General features: G+C 63.5%; 5 non-coding genes across 5 annotated transcripts; all 5 read right to left on the bottom strand.

Moving 5' to 3' along the window:
• Positions 1-555: 555 nt before the first annotated feature.
• Positions 556-674, bottom strand: LOC142868877 (5S ribosomal RNA). The gene has a single exon (XR_012917736.1). It is a non-coding gene; the product is annotated as a 5S ribosomal RNA (ribosomal RNA).
• A 3,507-nt stretch (positions 675-4,181) lies between these two features.
• On the bottom strand, positions 4,182-4,300 carry LOC142868876 (5S ribosomal RNA). The gene has a single exon (XR_012917735.1). It is a non-coding gene; the product is annotated as a 5S ribosomal RNA (ribosomal RNA).
• A 3,505-nt stretch (positions 4,301-7,805) lies between these two features.
• On the bottom strand, positions 7,806-7,924 carry LOC142868875 (5S ribosomal RNA). The gene has a single exon (XR_012917734.1). It is a non-coding gene; the product is annotated as a 5S ribosomal RNA (ribosomal RNA).
• A 3,500-nt stretch (positions 7,925-11,424) lies between these two features.
• On the bottom strand, positions 11,425-11,543 carry LOC142868874 (5S ribosomal RNA). The gene has a single exon (XR_012917733.1). It is a non-coding gene; the product is annotated as a 5S ribosomal RNA (ribosomal RNA).
• Positions 11,544-15,053: 3,510 nt separating this feature from the next.
• On the bottom strand, positions 15,054-15,172 carry LOC142868873 (5S ribosomal RNA). Its single transcript, XR_012917732.1, has one exon. It is a non-coding gene; the product is annotated as a 5S ribosomal RNA (ribosomal RNA).
• Positions 15,173-17,303: the final 2,131 nt, after the last annotated feature.

The raw sequence follows: 17,303 nt of genomic DNA, 5'->3' as shown, positions 1-17,303 counted from the left end.
CACATGTCACCTTAATACTTGGACTCCCATCATCTGCTTGAAAAGAGAGAGAAAAGAAAATGCAATCATAGAGATAAGAGACACTTTTTAAACATAATGAATCCGAAGAGAAAAGTAAAAGGAGGCCTGTGGGGCAGGTCTGGGTGTGACTCCGGATCCCCCAACATCAGGTGCCACCACCAAAGATTCCTACGTGTAGCCCATAGAACCCCAAAAGCAACGGGACGAGTTCTGGTCACATACTCCCTCAAAATGACATCCTGGCCTTCTTCTGGAACTCCCTCCCCTCTCAGACTCTCAAGGTTTCCTCCAGCGTGTCGGTTCCCACGGAGCAGACCTTTGGTCTGAGACCTGACAGTCCAGAAGCCACGCATGCTGCCGCGTGACGGCGGTGTCGCGGCTTGGGACAAGAGGAGGCCCCACGGTGCGGGCTGGGGCGCCAGGCACCGCGGCGGGCGCTGAGGGTGGGGGTGACCCCCGCCCCGGGCCGCCGCCTCGCTCCCAGAGAGGGGACAGAACAAGAGGCAAAACAAAAAAAAAAAAAAAAAAAAAAGAAGCCTACGGCACCCGGTATTCCCAGGCGGTCTCCCATCCAAGTACTAACCAGGCCCGACCCTGCTTAGCTTCCGAGACCAGACGAGATCGGGCGCGTTCAGGGTGGTGTGGCCCTAGACGGCGGAGGGCGCCCCTGCCCCGCTCAAGAAGCCGAGCCTCTCTGCGCTTTCCCGCCGCCTCCTCCCGCCCCAGGCCCCGCGCCGGCGCTGACCCGCACCGGGCGGGCCTGTTGAGTTCACCGGCCGGGTCCGGCGGGCTCCGAGGGACGGGGGTGACAGGCGGGGTGGGGCGGGGCGGGCAGGGAGCGGCGGGCCGGGGTGGGGGGCTGTCTCTCTATACACACACACACACACACACACACACTCACACTCACACTCACTCACTCACACTCACACAAGATGCGCCTCCACGGCTGGACTCGCCAAGGTGGAGACCTTCCAGCCCCCTTCCTCTCCTCGCCTGGCCCACCCCCAGCTCGTGGCCGCCGCCGCCGCCGCCGCCGATTGGGCACGCGCGGGTCGCCCGCCCTTTGACCCCAGGCAGGGGCCGCCCTCCCCGACAACCCCTTTCAGCTGCGCCCCCCACCCTGTGGGTGGGCTGCCGCCTATTCCCCCGGGCCCGGGCTGGGGCACAGCGCATGGGGGAGGGGAGCGAGTGTATGGGGCGTCTCTCTCTCTCTCTAGGGATGTGTCCCATGGGTGGGGTGGCGTGGTTAGTGGGGCGCTGAAGAAATCAGTCCCCTCCATCTCCTACCTCTGGAAAACGCCCAAGCCCTTGGAGAACTGCCGGCAACGCGACCGTGGGGGCCGGGACCCTCCTCTGTGTCCTCCTGTGGCCCAGTCCAAGGGGCCTGGGCCTGGCCGGGGCTGCATTGGACCCCGACCCCCCTGGCGTGTGGACTCGCTAAAAATCGGCGATTAGATATTGGATTCCAGCTTCATTGAGGTCATTTCACTAATGAGTGCACCGGAAAGAGTTTCCTAATCCATCTGTGAGGGTGGCAACTGAAAGAGAATTTTAAAGCTGACAGAATAGGCGAGGAAAGGCATAGGAGATTTCCACACCCAGTAAGGAAGCCTTTCCCGAAATGGAAGAAAGAAACGAGCAAACAGAGACACCGGTAGCCCGCCAGGATCAGAGTCTGCCCCCGAGAGAAAGTACCCTGACCAGGTTCACCCGTGGGTGGGTGGCGAGCTAGCGGCATTCAGAAGAGCGAGGCCCGCAGTCTGTGCAGAAGACACCTGCACTCGGGTGTGTGTGGCGGCACGATTCCCCAGCAGCTCCAGATGTTAAGCCAAGGAGAAGCCAGGGAGTTCCCAACGCCCCAGGTGTCCTCAGCCCACGACTGGCTGCTGGGGGAATGCGAAGCCCGGCTCCTTGTCTCAGAGCGGGACAACCAGGAGGTGTGACGTACACCCCGGGGTTCCCAGGAGGATCAGGCTGAAGCTGGGACTTGGCCTGAAAGTGTCCCCTCGCACGGCCACCCCCTTCCCCTTCCTGCTCCTCTACTCCTGGTGCCCCTCCATCCAGGGGCCAGACCTTAAAGAGTCACCCGCAAGAGAATCCTGGTCCCAAAGGAGCCTTCTGGGGGACCCGTGCTGAGAGAGGTTGTGGGCATGGCCCGCTGGGGCTCTGCCCGACCCAGGGCTGAGAGATGCAACCTCCCAGCTCTGGGTCCCTGCAGGGGAAGCGTTGGCAAGCACAGGGCCAGTCCTCCAAAGGCCCAGGTGCAGGGAGCCCAGGCCAAGCAGCCTGTGGAAGAAGCCACCCCGGGAACACGACTGCAGGCCACGGCCCTTCCCACCTCCTCCTCCTCCTCCTCCTCCTGCTCCTCCACCCCCCCCCGACCTCCCACCCCCACCCCCGACATGGCGCAGGGCTCAGAGACACCTCAGACACTTGCTACCCAAAGTGCAAAGGGCATCAGTTGCTCCTCCAAACCCCCGCCCCCCGCCCAGCAGACCGCGTTGTCCAGCCAGCCCCGGGCCTCCCTGAGGTGCCCAGCACAAAAGTGCAGACAACCACCGGACCCTCAATCTCAGTTTTCGGATGTTTTTGCCACTCTAAGGACCCGCAGGCCAGCTGGGCCATCTGGCAGGACAGAGAGCCCCGGAATCCGACGTGGAGAGCTGGGTGTACGTCCCCACGAGGAGGCGGTCCCCACCTCCGCGGCTCTCCCCTTGCGGGGGGGGAAAAGCAGCCATGGGGCCTCAGAGAAGACACCAGGCTGGGCGCCCGCCCCACAGTGGGGGCACGTCCCCCGCAGGCCACTTAGCGACGGCCGCCGGCCGGCGGACGGTTGGGTGGCGCGAGACGCTGCGGCCGCCCTGCTACCGGGTTCCTGGGAGGGCGTCCTGGAACCAGCGTCCACACCAAGCCCTTGGAAGGCCCAGGCGACGGAGGAGCCCCGTCAGGCAGGGGCCGAGGACGGTGACGGCCCGGGCGGGGAGGAGCGTGTCAGGCAGGGGCAGAGGACGGTGACAGGTGACAGGCCGGGCGGGAAGGAGTCAGTCAGGCAGGGGCCGAGGAGGAGACGGGGCTGGGTAAGGGTTAGGGTTAGAGTCAGGGCACAAGTCACAATCGCAAAGACCTGGAAGCGACCCGAGTGCCCATCGACCCACGAGTGCGTAAATGAAATGTGGCGCGTGGACACCACGGAGTGCTATTCAGCTAGGAGGAGCAGCGGTGAGAGGGCACCTCTCGTGGTTCTCCTGGCCAGAGCTGGAACCCGTTCCAGTAAGCCAGGTAGCCCAAGAATGGACACACGAGCACCACGTGCTCGCGCTCACCAGCAAATGGGTACGAACCGACGGACACCCAAGTGGACACAGAGGAATCACCTTCATCGGGTGGGTGTCGGGCGGGTGGGGGGAGGGGATGGGCATACACCTCCATTAGGAATGGGGTGGGTGCGCACCGACTGGGGGATGGGCGCACTTGAGGCTCTGACCCGAGGGGGGAGGCTGGGAGAGGGCAACGTACCCGACCTTAACATTGGTACCCCCACAATACGCTGGAACAACATCAGAGGTTAATGAATAAGAACACAGGGGGGAGGGGGGCACGGGCAACACATGTCACCTTAATACTTGGACTCCCATCATCTGCTTGAAAAGAGAGAGAAAAGAAAATGCAATCATAGAGATAAGAGACACTTTTTAAACATAATGAATCCGAAGAGAAAAGTAAAAGGAGGCCTGTGGGGCAGGTCTGGGTGTGACTCCGGATCCCCCAACATCAGGTGCCACCACCAAAGATTCCTACGTGTAGCCCATAGAACCCCAAAAGCAACGGGACGAGTTCTGGTCACATACTCCCTCAAAATGACATCCTGGCCTTCTTCTGGAACTCCCTCCCCTCTCAGACTCTCAAGGTTTCCTCCAGCGTGTCGGTTCCCACGGAGCAGACCTTTGGTCTGAGACCTGACAGTCCAGAAGCCACGCATGCTGCCGCGTGACGGCGGTGTCGCGGCTTGGGACAAGAGGAGGCCCCACGGTGCGGGCTGGGGCGCCAGGCACCGCGGCGGGCGCTGAGGGTGGGGGTGACCCCCGCCCCGGGCCGCCGCCTCGCTCCCAGAGAGGGGACAGAACAAGAGGCAAAACAAAAAAAAAAAAAAAAAAAAAAGAAGCCTACGGCACCCGGTATTCCCAGGCGGTCTCCCATCCAAGTACTAACCAGGCCCGACCCTGCTTAGCTTCCGAGACCAGACGAGATCGGGCGCGTTCAGGGTGGTGTGGCCCTAGACGGCGGAGGGCGCCCCTGCCCCGCTCAAGAAGCCGAGCCTCTCTGCGCTTTCCCGCCGCCTCCTCCCGCCCCAGGCCCCGCGCCGGCGCTGACCCGCACCGGGCGGGCCTGTTGAGTTCACCGGCCGGGTCCGGCGGGCTCCGAGGGACGGGGGTGACAGGCGGGGTGGGGCGGGGCGGGCAGGGAGCGGCGGGCCGGGGTGGGGGGCTGTCTCTCTATACACACACACACACACACACACACACTCACACTCACACTCACTCACTCACACTCACACAAGATGCGCCTCCACGGCTGGACTCGCCAAGGTGGAGACCTTCCAGCCCCCTTCCTCTCCTCGCCTGGCCCACCCCCAGCTCGTGGCCGCCGCCGCCGCCGCCGCCGATTGGGCACGCGCGGGTCGCCCGCCCTTTGACCCCAGGCAGGGGCCGCCCTCCCCGACAACCCCTTTCAGCTGCGCCCCCCACCCTGTGGGTGGGCTGCCGCCTATTCCCCCGGGCCCGGGCTGGGGCACAGCGCATGGGGGAGGGGAGCGAGTGTATGGGGCGTCTCTCTCTCTCTCTAGGGATGTGTCCCATGGGTGGGGTGGCGTGGTTAGTGGGGCGCTGAAGAAATCAGTCCCCTCCATCTCCTACCTCTGGAAAACGCCCAAGCCCTTGGAGAACTGCCGGCAACGCGACCGTGGGGGCCGGGACCCTCCTCTGTGTCCTCCTGTGGCCCAGTCCAAGGGGCCTGGGCCTGGCCGGGGCTGCATTGGACCCCGACCCCCCTGGCGTGTGGACTCGCTAAAAATCGGCGATTAGATATTGGATTCCAGCTTCATTGAGGTCATTTCACTAATGAGTGCACCGGAAAGAGTTTCCTAATCCATCTGTGAGGGTGGCAACTGAAAGAGAATTTTAAAGCTGACAGAATAGGCGAGGAAAGGCATAGGAGATTTCCACACCCAGTAAGGAAGCCTTTCCCGAAATGGAAGAAAGAAACGAGCAAACAGAGACACCGGTAGCCCGCCAGGATCAGAGTCTGCCCCCGAGAGAAAGTACCCTGACCAGGTTCACCCGTGGGTGGGTGGCGAGCTAGCGGCATTCAGAAGAGCGAGGCCCGCAGTCTGTGCAGAAGACACCTGCACTCGGGTGTGTGTGGCGGCACGATTCCCCAGCAGCTCCAGATGTTAAGCCAAGGAGAAGCCAGGGAGTTCCCAACGCCCCAGGTGTCCTCAGCCCACGACTGGCTGCTGGGGGAATGCGAAGCCCGGCTCCTTGTCTCAGAGCGGGACAACCAGGAGGTGTGACGTACACCCCGGGGTTCCCAGGAGGATCAGGCTGAAGCTGGGACTTGGCCTGAAAGTGTCCCCTCGCACGGCCACCCCCTTCCCCTTCCTGCTCCTCTACTCCTGGTGCCCCTCCATCCAGGGGCCAGACCTTAAAGAGTCACCCGCAAGAGAATCCTGGTCCCAAAGGAGCCTTCTGGGGGACCCGTGCTGAGAGAGGTTGTGGGCATGGCCCGCTGGGGCTCTGCCCGACCCAGGGCTGAGAGATGCAACCTCCCAGCTCTGGGTCCCTGCAGGGGAAGCGTTGGCAAGCACAGGGCCAGTCCTCCAAAGGCCCAGGTGCAGGGAGCCCAGGCCAAGCAGCCTGTGGAAGAAGCCACCCCGGGAACACGACTGCAGGCCACGGCCCTTCCCACCTCCTCCTCCTCCTCCTCCTCCTGCTCCTCCACCCCCCCCGACCTCCCACCCCCACCCCCGACATGGCGCAGGGCTCAGAGACACCTCAGACACTTGCTACCCAAAGTGCAAAGGGCATCAGTTGCTCCTCCAAACCCCCCCCCCCGCCCAGCAGACCGCGTTGTCCAGCCAGCCCCGGGCCTCCCTGAGGTGCCCAGCACAAAAGTGCAGACAACCACCGGACCCTCAATCTCAGTTTTCGGATGTTTTTGCCACTCTAAGGACCCGCAGGCCAGCTGGGCCATCTGGCAGGACAGAGAGCCCCGGAATCCGACGTGGAGAGCTGGGTGTACGTCCCCACGAGGAGGCGGTCCCCACCTCCGCGGCTCTCCCCTTGCGGGGGGGGAAAAGCAGCCACGGGGCCTCAGAGAAGACACCAGGCTGGGCGCCCGCCCCACAGTGGGGCACGTCCCCCGCAGGCCACTTAGCGACGGCCGCCGGCCGGCGGACGGTTGGGTGGCGCGAGACGCTGCGGCCGCCCTGCTACCGGGTTCCTGGGAGGGCGTCCTGGAACCAGCGTCCACACCAAGCCCTTGGAAGGCCCAGGCGACGGAGGAGCCCCGTCAGGCAGGGGCCGAGGACGGTGACGGCCCGGGCGGGGAGGAGCGTGTCAGGCAGGGGCAGAGGACGGTGACAGGTGACAGGCCGGGCGGGAAGGAGTCAGTCAGGCAGGGGCCGAGGAGGAGACGGGGCTGGGTAAGGGTTAGGGTTAGAGTCAGGGCACAAGTCACAATCGCAAAGACCTGGAAGCGACCCGAGTGCCCATCGACCCACGAGTGCGTAAATGAAATGTGGCGCGTGGACACCACGGAGTGCTATTCAGCTAGGAGGAGCAGCGGTGAGAGGGCACCTCTCGTGGTTCTCCTGGCCAGAGCTGGAACCCGTTCCAGTAAGCCAGGTAGCCCAAGAATGGACACACGAGCACCACGTGCTCGCGCTCACCAGCAAATGGGTACGAACCGACGGACACCCAAGTGGACACAGAGGAATCACCTTCATCGGGTGGGTGTCGGGCGGGTGGGGGGAGGGGATGGGCATACACCTCCATTAGGAATGGGGTGGGTGCGCACCGACTGGGGGATGGGCGCACTTGAGGCTCTGACCCGAGGGGGGAGGCTGGGAGAGGGCAACGTACCCGACCTTAACATTGGTACCCCCACAATACGCTGGAACAACATCAGAGGTTAATGAATAAGAACACAGGGGGGAGGGGGGCACGGGCAACACATGTCACCTTAATACTTGGACTCCCATCATCTGCTTGAAAAGAGAGAGAAAAGAAAATGCAATCATAGAGATAAGAGACACTTTTTAAACATAATGAATCCGAAGAGAAAAGTAAAAGGAGGCCTGTGGGGCAGGTCTGGGTGTGACTCCGGATCCCCCAACATCAGGTGCCACCACCAAAGATTCCTACGTGTAGCCCATAGAACCCCAAAAGCAACGGGACGAGTTCTGGTCACATACTCCCTCAAAATGACATCCTGGCCTTCTTCTGGAACTCCCTCCCCTCTCAGACTCTCAAGGTTTCCTCCAGCGTGTCGGTTCCCACGGAGCAGACCTTTGGTCTGAGACCTGACAGTCCAGAAGCCACGCATGCTGCCGCGTGACGGCGGTGTCGCGGCTTGGGACAAGAGGAGGCCCCACGGTGCGGGCTGGGGCGCCAGGCACCGCGGCGGGCGCTGAGGGTGGGGGTGACCCCCGCCCCGGGCCGCCGCCTCGCTCCCAGAGAGGGGACAGAACAAGAGGCAAAACAAAAAAAAAAAAAAAAAAAAAAAGAAGCCTACGGCACCCGGTATTCCCAGGCGGTCTCCCATCCAAGTACTAACCAGGCCCGACCCTGCTTAGCTTCCGAGACCAGACGAGATCGGGCGCGTTCAGGGTGGTGTGGCCCTAGACGGCGGAGGGCGCCCCTGCCCCGCTCAAGAAGCCGAGCCTCTCTGCGCTTTCCCGCCGCCTCCTCCCGCCCCAGGCCCCGCGCCGGCGCTGACCCGCACCGGGCGGGCCTGTTGAGTTCACCGGCCGGGTCCGGCGGGCTCCGAGGGACGGGGGTGACAGGCGGGGTGGGGCGGGGCGGGCAGGGAGCGGCGGGCCGGGGTGGGGGGCTGTCTCTCTATACACACACACACACACACACACACACTCACACTCACACTCACTCACTCACACTCACACAAGATGCGCCTCCACGGCTGGACTCGCCAAGGTGGAGACCTTCCAGCCCCCTTCCTCTCCTCGCCTGGCCCACCCCCAGCTCGTGGCCGCCGCCGCCGCCGCCGCCGATTGGGCACGCGCGGGTCGCCCGCCCTTTGACCCCAGGCAGGGGCCGCCCTCCCCGACAACCCCTTTCAGCTGCGCCCCCCACCCTGTGGGTGGGCTGCCGCCTATTCCCCCGGGCCCGGGCTGGGGCACAGCGCATGGGGGAGGGGAGCGAGTGTATGGGGCGTCTCTCTCTCTCTCTAGGGATGTGTCCCATGGGTGGGGTGGCGTGGTTAGTGGGGCGCTGAAGAAATCAGTCCCCTCCATCTCCTACCTCTGGAAAACGCCCAAGCCCTTGGAGAACTGCCGGCAACGCGACCGTGGGGGCCGGGACCCTCCTCTGTGTCCTCCTGTGGCCCAGTCCAAGGGGCCTGGGCCTGGCCGGGGCTGCATTGGACCCCGACCCCCCTGGCGTGTGGACTCGCTAAAAATCGGCGATTAGATATTGGATTCCAGCTTCATTGAGGTCATTTCACTAATGAGTGCACCGGAAAGAGTTTCCTAATCCATCTGTGAGGGTGGCAACTGAAAGAGAATTTTAAAGCTGACAGAATAGGCGAGGAAAGGCATAGGAGATTTCCACACCCAGTAAGGAAGCCTTTCCCGAAATGGAAGAAAGAAACGAGCAAACAGAGACACCGGTAGCCCGCCAGGATCAGAGTCTGCCCCCGAGAGAAAGTACCCTGACCAGGTTCACCCGTGGGTGGGTGGCGAGCTAGCGGCATTCAGAAGAGCGAGGCCCGCAGTCTGTGCAGAAGACACCTGCACTCGGGTGTGTGTGGCGGCACGATTCCCCAGCAGCTCCAGATGTTAAGCCAAGGAGAAGCCAGGGAGTTCCCAACGCCCCAGGTGTCCTCAGCCCACGACTGGCTGCTGGGGGAATGCGAAGCCCGGCTCCTTGTCTCAGAGCGGGACAACCAGGAGGTGTGACGTACACCCCGGGGTTCCCAGGAGGATCAGGCTGAAGCTGGGACTTGGCCTGAAAGTGTCCCCTCGCACGGCCACCCCCTTCCCCTTCCTGCTCCTCTACTCCTGGTGCCCCTCCATCCAGGGGCCAGACCTTAAAGAGTCACCCGCAAGAGAATCCTGGTCCCAAAGGAGCCTTCTGGGGGACCCGTGCTGAGAGAGGTTGTGGGCATGGCCCGCTGGGGCTCTGCCCGACCCAGGGCTGAGAGATGCAACCTCCCAGCTCTGGGTCCCTGCAGGGGAAGCGTTGGCAAGCACAGGGCCAGTCCTCCAAAGGCCCAGGTGCAGGGAGCCCAGGCCAAGCAGCCTGTGGAAGAAGCCACCCCGGGAACACGACTGCAGGCCACGGCCCTTCCCACCTCCTCCTCCTCCTCCTGCTCCTCCACCCCCCCCGACCTCCCACCCCCACCCCCGACATGGCGCAGGGCTCAGAGACACCTCAGACACTTGCTACCCAAAGTGCAAAGGGCATCAGTTGCTCCTCCAAACCCCCCCCCCCCGCCCAGCAGACCGCGTTGTCCAGCCAGCCCCGGGCCTCCCTGAGGTGCCCAGCACAAAAGTGCAGACAACCACTGGACCCTCAATCTCAGTTTTCGGATGTTTTTGCCACTCTAAGGACCCGCAGGCCAGCTGGGCCATCTGGCAGGACAGAGAGCCCCGGAATCCGACGTGGAGAGCTGGGTGTACGTCCCCACGAGGAGGCGGTCCCCACCTCCGCGGCTCTCCCCTTGCGGGGGGGGAAAAGCAGCCACGGGGCCTCAGAGAAGACACCAGGCTGGGCGCCCGCCCCACAGTGGGGCACGTCCCCCGCAGGCCACTTAGCGACGGCCGCCGGCCGGCGGACGGTTGGGTGGCGCGAGACGCTGCGGCCGCCCTGCTACCGGGTTCCTGGGAGGGCGTCCTGGAACCAGCGTCCACACCAAGCCCTTGGAAGGCCCAGGCGACGGAGGAGCCCCGTCAGGCAGGGGCCGAGGACGGTGACGGCCCGGGCGGGGAGGAGCGTGTCAGGCAGGGGCAGAGGACGGTGACAGGTGACAGGCCGGGCGGGAAGGAGTCAGTCAGGCAGGGGCCGAGGAGGAGACGGGGCTGGGTAAGGGTTAGGGTTAGAGTCAGGGCACAAGTCACAATCGCAAAGACCTGGAAGCGACCCGAGTGCCCATCGACCCACGAGTGCGTAAATGAAATGTGGCGCGTGGACACCACGGAGTGCTATTCAGCTAGGAGGAGCAGCGGTGAGAGGGCACCTCTCGTGGTTCTCCTGGCCAGAGCTGGAACCCGTTCCAGTAAGCCAGGTAGCCCAAGAATGGACACACGAGCACCACGTGCTCGCGCTCACCAGCAAATGGGTACGAACCGACGGACACCCAAGTGGACACAGAGGAATCACCTTCATCGGGTGGGTGTCGGGCGGGTGGGGGGAGGGGATGGGCATACACCTCCATTAGGAATGGGGTGGGTGCGCACCGACTGGGGGATGGGCGCACTTGAGGCTCTGACCCGAGGGGGGAGGCTGGGAGAGGGCAACGTACCCGACCTTAACATTGGTACCCCCACAATACGCTGGAACAACATCAGAGGTTAATGAATAAGAACACAGGGGGGAGGGGGGCACGGGCAACACATGTCACCTTAATACTTGGACTCCCATCATCTGCTTGAAAAGAGAGAGAAAAGAAAATGCAATCATAGAGATAAGAGACACTTTTTAAACATAATGAATCCGAAGAGAAAAGTAAAAGGAGGCCTGTGGGGCAGGTCTGGGTGTGACTCCGGATCCCCCAACATCAGGTGCCACCACCAAAGATTCCTACGTGTAGCCCATAGAACCCCAAAAGCAACGGGACGAGTTCTGGTCACATACTCCCTCAAAATGACATCCTGGCCTTCTTCTGGAACTCCCTCCCCTCTCAGACTCTCAAGGTTTCCTCCAGCGTGTCGGTTCCCACGGAGCAGACCTTTGGTCTGAGACCTGACAGTCCAGAAGCCACGCATGCTGCCGCGTGACGGCGGTGTCGCGGCTTGGGACAAGAGGAGGCCCCACGGTGCGGGCTGGGGCGCCAGGCACCGCGGCGGGCGCTGAGGGTGGGGGTGACCCCCGCCCCGGGCCGCCGCCTCGCTCCCAGAGAGGGGACAGAACAAGAGGCAAAACAAAAAAAAAAAAAAAAAAAAAAAGAAGCCTACGGCACCCGGTATTCCCAGGCGGTCTCCCATCCAAGTACTAACCAGGCCCGACCCTGCTTAGCTTCCGAGACCAGACGAGATCGGGCGCGTTCAGGGTGGTGTGGCCCTAGACGGCGGAGGGCGCCCCTGCCCCGCTCAAGAAGCCGAGCCTCTCTGCGCTTTCCCGCCGCCTCCTCCCGCCCCAGGCCCCGCGCCGGCGCTGACCCGCACCGGGCGGGCCTGTTGAGTTCACCGGCCGGGTCCGGCGGGCTCCGAGGGACGGGGGTGACAGGCGGGGTGGGGCGGGGCGGGCAGGGAGCGGCGGGCCGGGGTGGGGGGCTGTCTCTCTATACACACACACACACACACACACACACTCACACTCACACTCACTCACTCACACTCACACAAGATGCGCCTCCACGGCTGGACTCGCCAAGGTGGAGACCTTCCAGCCCCCTTCCTCTCCTCGCCTGGCCCACCCCCAGCTCGTGGCCGCCGCCGCCGCCGCCGCCGCCGATTGGGCACGCGCGGGTCGCCCGCCCTTTGACCCCAGGCAGGGGCCGCCCTCCCCGACAACCCCTTTCAGCTGCGCCCCCCACCCTGTGGGTGGGCTGCCGCCTATTCCCCCGGGCCCGGGCTGGGGCACAGCGCATGGGGGAGGGGAGCGAGTGTATGGGGCGTCTCTCTCTCTCTCTAGGGATGTGTCCCATGGGTGGGGTGGCGTGGTTAGTGGGGCGCTGAAGAAATCAGTCCCCTCCATCTCCTACCTCTGGAAAACGCCCAAGCCCTTGGAGAACTGCCGGCAACGCGACCGTGGGGGCCGGGACCCTCCTCTGTGTCCTCCTGTGGCCCAGTCCAAGGGGCCTGGGCCTGGCCGGGGCTGCATTGGACCCCGACCCCCCTGGCGTGTGGACTCGCTAAAAATCGGCGATTAGATATTGGATTCCAGCTTCATTGAGGTCATTTCACTAATGAGTGCACCGGAAAGAGTTTCCTAATCCATCTGTGAGGGTGGCAACTGAAAGAGAATTTTAAAGCTGACAGAATAGGCGAGGAAAGGCATAGGAGATTTCCACACCCAGTAAGGAAGCCTTTCCCGAAATGGAAGAAAGAAACGAGCAAACAGAGACACCGGTAGCCCGCCAGGATCAGAGTCTGCCCCTGAGAGAAAGTACCCTGACCAGGTTCACCCGTGGGTGGGTGGCGAGCTAGCGGCATTCAGAAGAGCGAGGCCCGCAGTCTGTGCAGAAGACACCTGCACTCGGGTGTGTGTGGCGGCACGATTCCCCAGCAGCTCCAGATGTTAAGCCAAGGAGAAGCCAGGGAGTTCCCAACGCCCCAGGTGTCCTCAGCCCACGACTGGCTGCTGGGGGAATGCGAAGCCCGGCTCCTTGTCTCAGAGCGGGACAACCAGGAGGTGTGACGTACACCCCGGGGTTCCCAGGAGGATCAGGCTGAAGCTGGGACTTGGCCTGAAAGTGTCCCCTCGCACGGCCACCCCCTTCCCCTTCCTGCTCCTCTACTCCTGGTGCCCCTCCATCCAGGGGCCAGACCTTAAAGAGTCACCCGCAAGAGAATCCTGGTCCCAAAGGAGCCTTCTGGGGGACCCGTGCTGAGAGAGGTTGTGGGCATGGCCCGCTGGGGCTCTGCCCGACCCAGGGCTGAGAGATGCAACCTCCCAGCTCTGGGTCCCTGCAGGGGAAGCGTTGGCAAGCACAGGGCCAGTCCTCCAAAGGCCCAGGTGCAGGGAGCCCAGGCCAAGCAGCCTGTGGAAGAAGCCACCCCGGGAACACGACTGCAGGCCACGGCCCTTCCCACCTCCTCCTCCTCCTCCTCCTCCTGCTCCTCCACCCCCCCCCGACCTCCCACCCCCACCCTCGACATGGCGCAGGGCTCAGAGACACCTCAGACACTTGCTACCCAAAGTGCAAAGGGCATCAGTTGCTCCTCCAAACCCCCGCCCCCCGCCCAGCAGACCGCGTTGTCCAGCCAGCCCCGGGCCTCCCTGAGGTGCCCAGCACAAAAGTGCAGACAACCACCGGACCCTCAATCTCAGTTTTCGGATGTTTTTGCCACTCTAAGGACCCGCAGGCCAGCTGGGCCATCTGGCAGGACAGAGAGCCCCGGAATCCGACGTGGAGAGCTGGGTGTACGTCCCCACGAGGAGGCGGTCCCCACCTCCGCGGCTCTCCCCTTGCGGGGGGGGAAAAGCAGCCACGGGGCCTCAGAGAAGACACCAGGCTGGGCGCCCGCCCCACAGTGGGGGCACGTCCCCCGCAGGCCACTTAGCGACGGCCGCCGGCCGGCGGACGGTTGGGTGGCGCGAGACGCTGCGGCCGCCCTGCTACCGGGTTCCTGGGAGGGCGTCCTGGAACCAGCGTCCACACCAAGCCCTTGGAAGGCCCAGGCGACGGAGGAGCCCCGTCAGGCAGGGGCCGAGGACGGTGACGGCCCGGGCGGGGAGGAGCGTGTCAGGCAGGGGCAGAGGACGGTGACAGGTGACAGGCCGGGCGGGAAGGAGTCAGTCAGGCAGGGGCCGAGGAGGAGACGGGGCTGGGTAAGGGTTAGGGTTAGAGTCAGGGCACAAGTCACAATCGCAAAGACCTGGAAGCGACCCGAGTGCCCATCGACCCACGAGTGCGTAAATGAAATGTGGCGCGTGGACACCACGGAGTGCTATTCAGCTAGGAGGAGCAGCGGTGAGAGGGCACCTCTCGTGGTTCTCCTGGCCAGAGCTGGAACCCGTTCCAGTAAGCCAGGTAGCCCAAGAATGGACACACGAGCACCACGTGCTCGCGCTCACCAGCAAATGGGTACGAACCGACGGACACCCAAGTGGACACAGAGGAATCACCTTCATCGGGTGGGTGTCGGGCGGGTGGGGGGAGGGGATGGGCATACACCTCCATTAGGAATGGGGTGGGTGCGCACCGACTGGGGGATGGGCGCACTTGAGGCTCTGACCCGAGGGGGGAGGCTGGGAGAGGGCAACGTACCCGACCTTAACATTGGTACCCCCACAATACGCTGGAACAACATCAGAGGTTAATGAATAAGAACACAGGGGGGAGGGGGGCACGGGCAACACATGTCACCTTAATACTTGGACTCCCATCATCTGCTTGAAAAGAGAGAGAAAAGAAAATGCAATCATAGAGATAAGAGACACTTTTTAAACATAATGAATCCGAAGAGAAAAGTAAAAGGAGGCCTGTGGGGCAGGTCTGGGTGTGACTCCGGATCCCCCAACATCAGGTGCCACCACCAAAGATTCCTACGTGTAGCCCATAGAACCCCAAAAGCAACGGGACGAGTTCTGGTCACATACTCCCTCAAAATGACATCCTGGCCTTCTTCTGGAACTCCCTCCCCTCTCAGACTCTCAAGGTTTCCTCCAGCGTGTCGGTTCCCACGGAGCAGACCTTTGGTCTGAGACCTGACAGTCCAGAAGCCACGCATGCTGCCGCGTGACGGCGGTGTCGCGGCTTGGGACAAGAGGAGGCCCCACGGTGCGGGCTGGGGCGCCAGGCACCGCGGCGGGCGCTGAGGGTGGGGGTGACCCCCGCCCCGGGCCGCCGCCTCGCTCCCAGAGAGGGGACAGAACAAGAGGCAAAACAAAAAAAAAAAAAAAAAAAAAAGAAGCCTACGGCACCCGGTATTCCCAGGCGGTCTCCCATCCAAGTACTAACCAGGCCCGACCCTGCTTAGCTTCCGAGACCAGACGAGATCGGGCGCGTTCAGGGTGGTGTGGCCCTAGACGGCGGAGGGCGCCCCTGCCCCGCTCAAGAAGCCGAGCCTCTCTGCGCTTTCCCGCCGCCTCCTCCCGCCCCAGGCCCCGCGCCGGCGCTGACCCGCACCGGGCGGGCCTGTTGAGTTCACCGGCCGGGTCCGGCGGGCTCCGAGGGACGGGGGTGACAGGCGGGGTGGGGCGGGGCGGGCAGGGAGCGGCGGGCCGGGGTGGGGGGCTGTCTCTCTATACACACACACACACACACACACACACTCACACTCACACTCACTCACTCACACTCACACAAGATGCGCCTCCACGGCTGGACTCGCCAAGGTGGAGACCTTCCAGCCCCCTTCCTCTCCTCGCCTGGCCCACCCCCAGCTCGTGGCCGCCGCCGCCGCCGCCGCCGATTGGGCACGCGCGGGTCGCCCGCCCTTTGACCCCAGGCAGGGGCCGCCCTCCCCGACAACCCCTTTCAGCTGCGCCCCCCACCCTGTGGGTGGGCTGCCGCCTATTCCCCCGGGCCCGGGCTGGGGCACAGCGCATGGGGGAGGGGAGCGAGTGTATGGGGCGTCTCTCTCTCTCTCTAGGGATGTGTCCCATGGGTGGGGTGGCGTGGTTAGTGGGGCGCTGAAGAAATCAGTCCCCTCCATCTCCTACCTCTGGAAAACGCCCAAGGCCTTGGAGAACTGCCGGCAACGCGACCGTGGGGGCCGGGACCCTCCTCTGTGTCCTCCTGTGGCCCAGTCCAAGGGGCCTGGGCCTGGCCGGGGCTGCATTGGACCCCGACCCCCCTGGCGTGTGGACTCGCTAAAAATCGGCGATTAGATATTGGATTCCAGCTTCATTGAGGTCATTTCACTAATGAGTGCACCGGAAAGAGTTTCCTAATCCATCTGTGAGGGTGGCAACTGAAAGAGAATTTTAAAGCTGACAGAATAGGCGAGGAAAGGCATAGGAGATTTCCACACCCAGTAAGGAAGCCTTTCCCGAAATGGAAGAAAGAAACGAGCAAACAGAGACACCGGTAGCCCGCCAGGATCAGAGTCTGCCCCCGAGAGAAAGTACCCTGACCAGGTTCACCCGTGGGTGGGTGGCGAGCTAGCGGCATTCAGAAGAGCGAGGCCCGCAGTCTGTGCAGAAGACACCTGCACTCGGGTGTGTGTGGCGGCACGATTCCCCAGCAGCTCCAGATGTTAAGCCAAGGAGAAGCCAGGGAGTTCCCAACGCCCCAGGTGTCCTCAGCCCACGACTGGCTGCTGGGGGAATGCGAAGCCCGGCTCCTTGTCTCAGAGCGGGACAACCAGGAGGTGTGACGTACACCCCGGGGTTCCCAGGAGGATCAGGCTGAAGCTGGGACTTGGCCTGAAAGTGTCCCCTCGCACGGCCACCCCCTTCCCCTTCCTGCTCCTCTACTCCTGGTGCCCCTCCATCCAGGGGCCAGACCTTAAAGAGTCACCCGCAAGAGAATCCTGGTCCCAAAGGAGCCTTCTGGGGGACCCGTGCTGAGAGAGGTTGTGGGCATGGCCCGCTGGGGCTCTGCCCGACCCAGGGCTGAGAGATGCAACCTCCCAGCTCTGGGTCCCTGCAGGGGAAGCGTTGGCAAGCACAGGGCCAGTCCTCCAAAGGCCCAGGTGCAGGGAGCCCAGGCCAAGCAGCCTGTGGAAGAAGCCACCCCGGGAACACGACTGCAGGCCACGGCCCTTCCCACCTCCTCCTCCTCCTCCTGCTCCTCCACCCCCCCCGACCTCCCACCCCCACCCCCGACATGGCGCAGGGCTCAGAGACACCTCAGACACTTGCTACCCAAAGTGCAAAGGGCATCAGTTGCTCCTCCAAACCCCCCCCCCCCGCCCAGCAGACCGCGTTGTCCAGCCAGCCCCGGGCCTCCCTGAGGTGCCCAGCACAAAAGTGCAGACAACCACCGGACCCTCAATCTCAGTTTTCGGATGTTTTTGCCACTCTAAGGACCCGCAGGCCAGCTGGGCCATCTGGCAGGACAGAGAGCCCCGGAATCCGACGTGGAGAGCTGGGTGTACGTCCCCACGAGGAGGCGGTCCCCACCTCCGCGGCTCTCCCCTTGCGGGGGGGGAAAAGCAGCCACGGGGCCTCAGAGAAGACACCAGGCTGGGCGCCCGCCCCACAGTGGGGCACGTC

The sequence above is a fragment of the Microcebus murinus genome, unplaced genomic scaffold (assembly GCF_040939455.1).
Source record: "Microcebus murinus isolate Inina unplaced genomic scaffold, M.murinus_Inina_mat1.0 scaf046_hap2_Mmur4.0, whole genome shotgun sequence".
NCBI classification, from domain to species: Eukaryota; Metazoa; Chordata; class Mammalia; order Primates; family Cheirogaleidae; genus Microcebus; species Microcebus murinus.
This window is presented reverse-complemented; position numbering and strand designations above follow the sequence as displayed.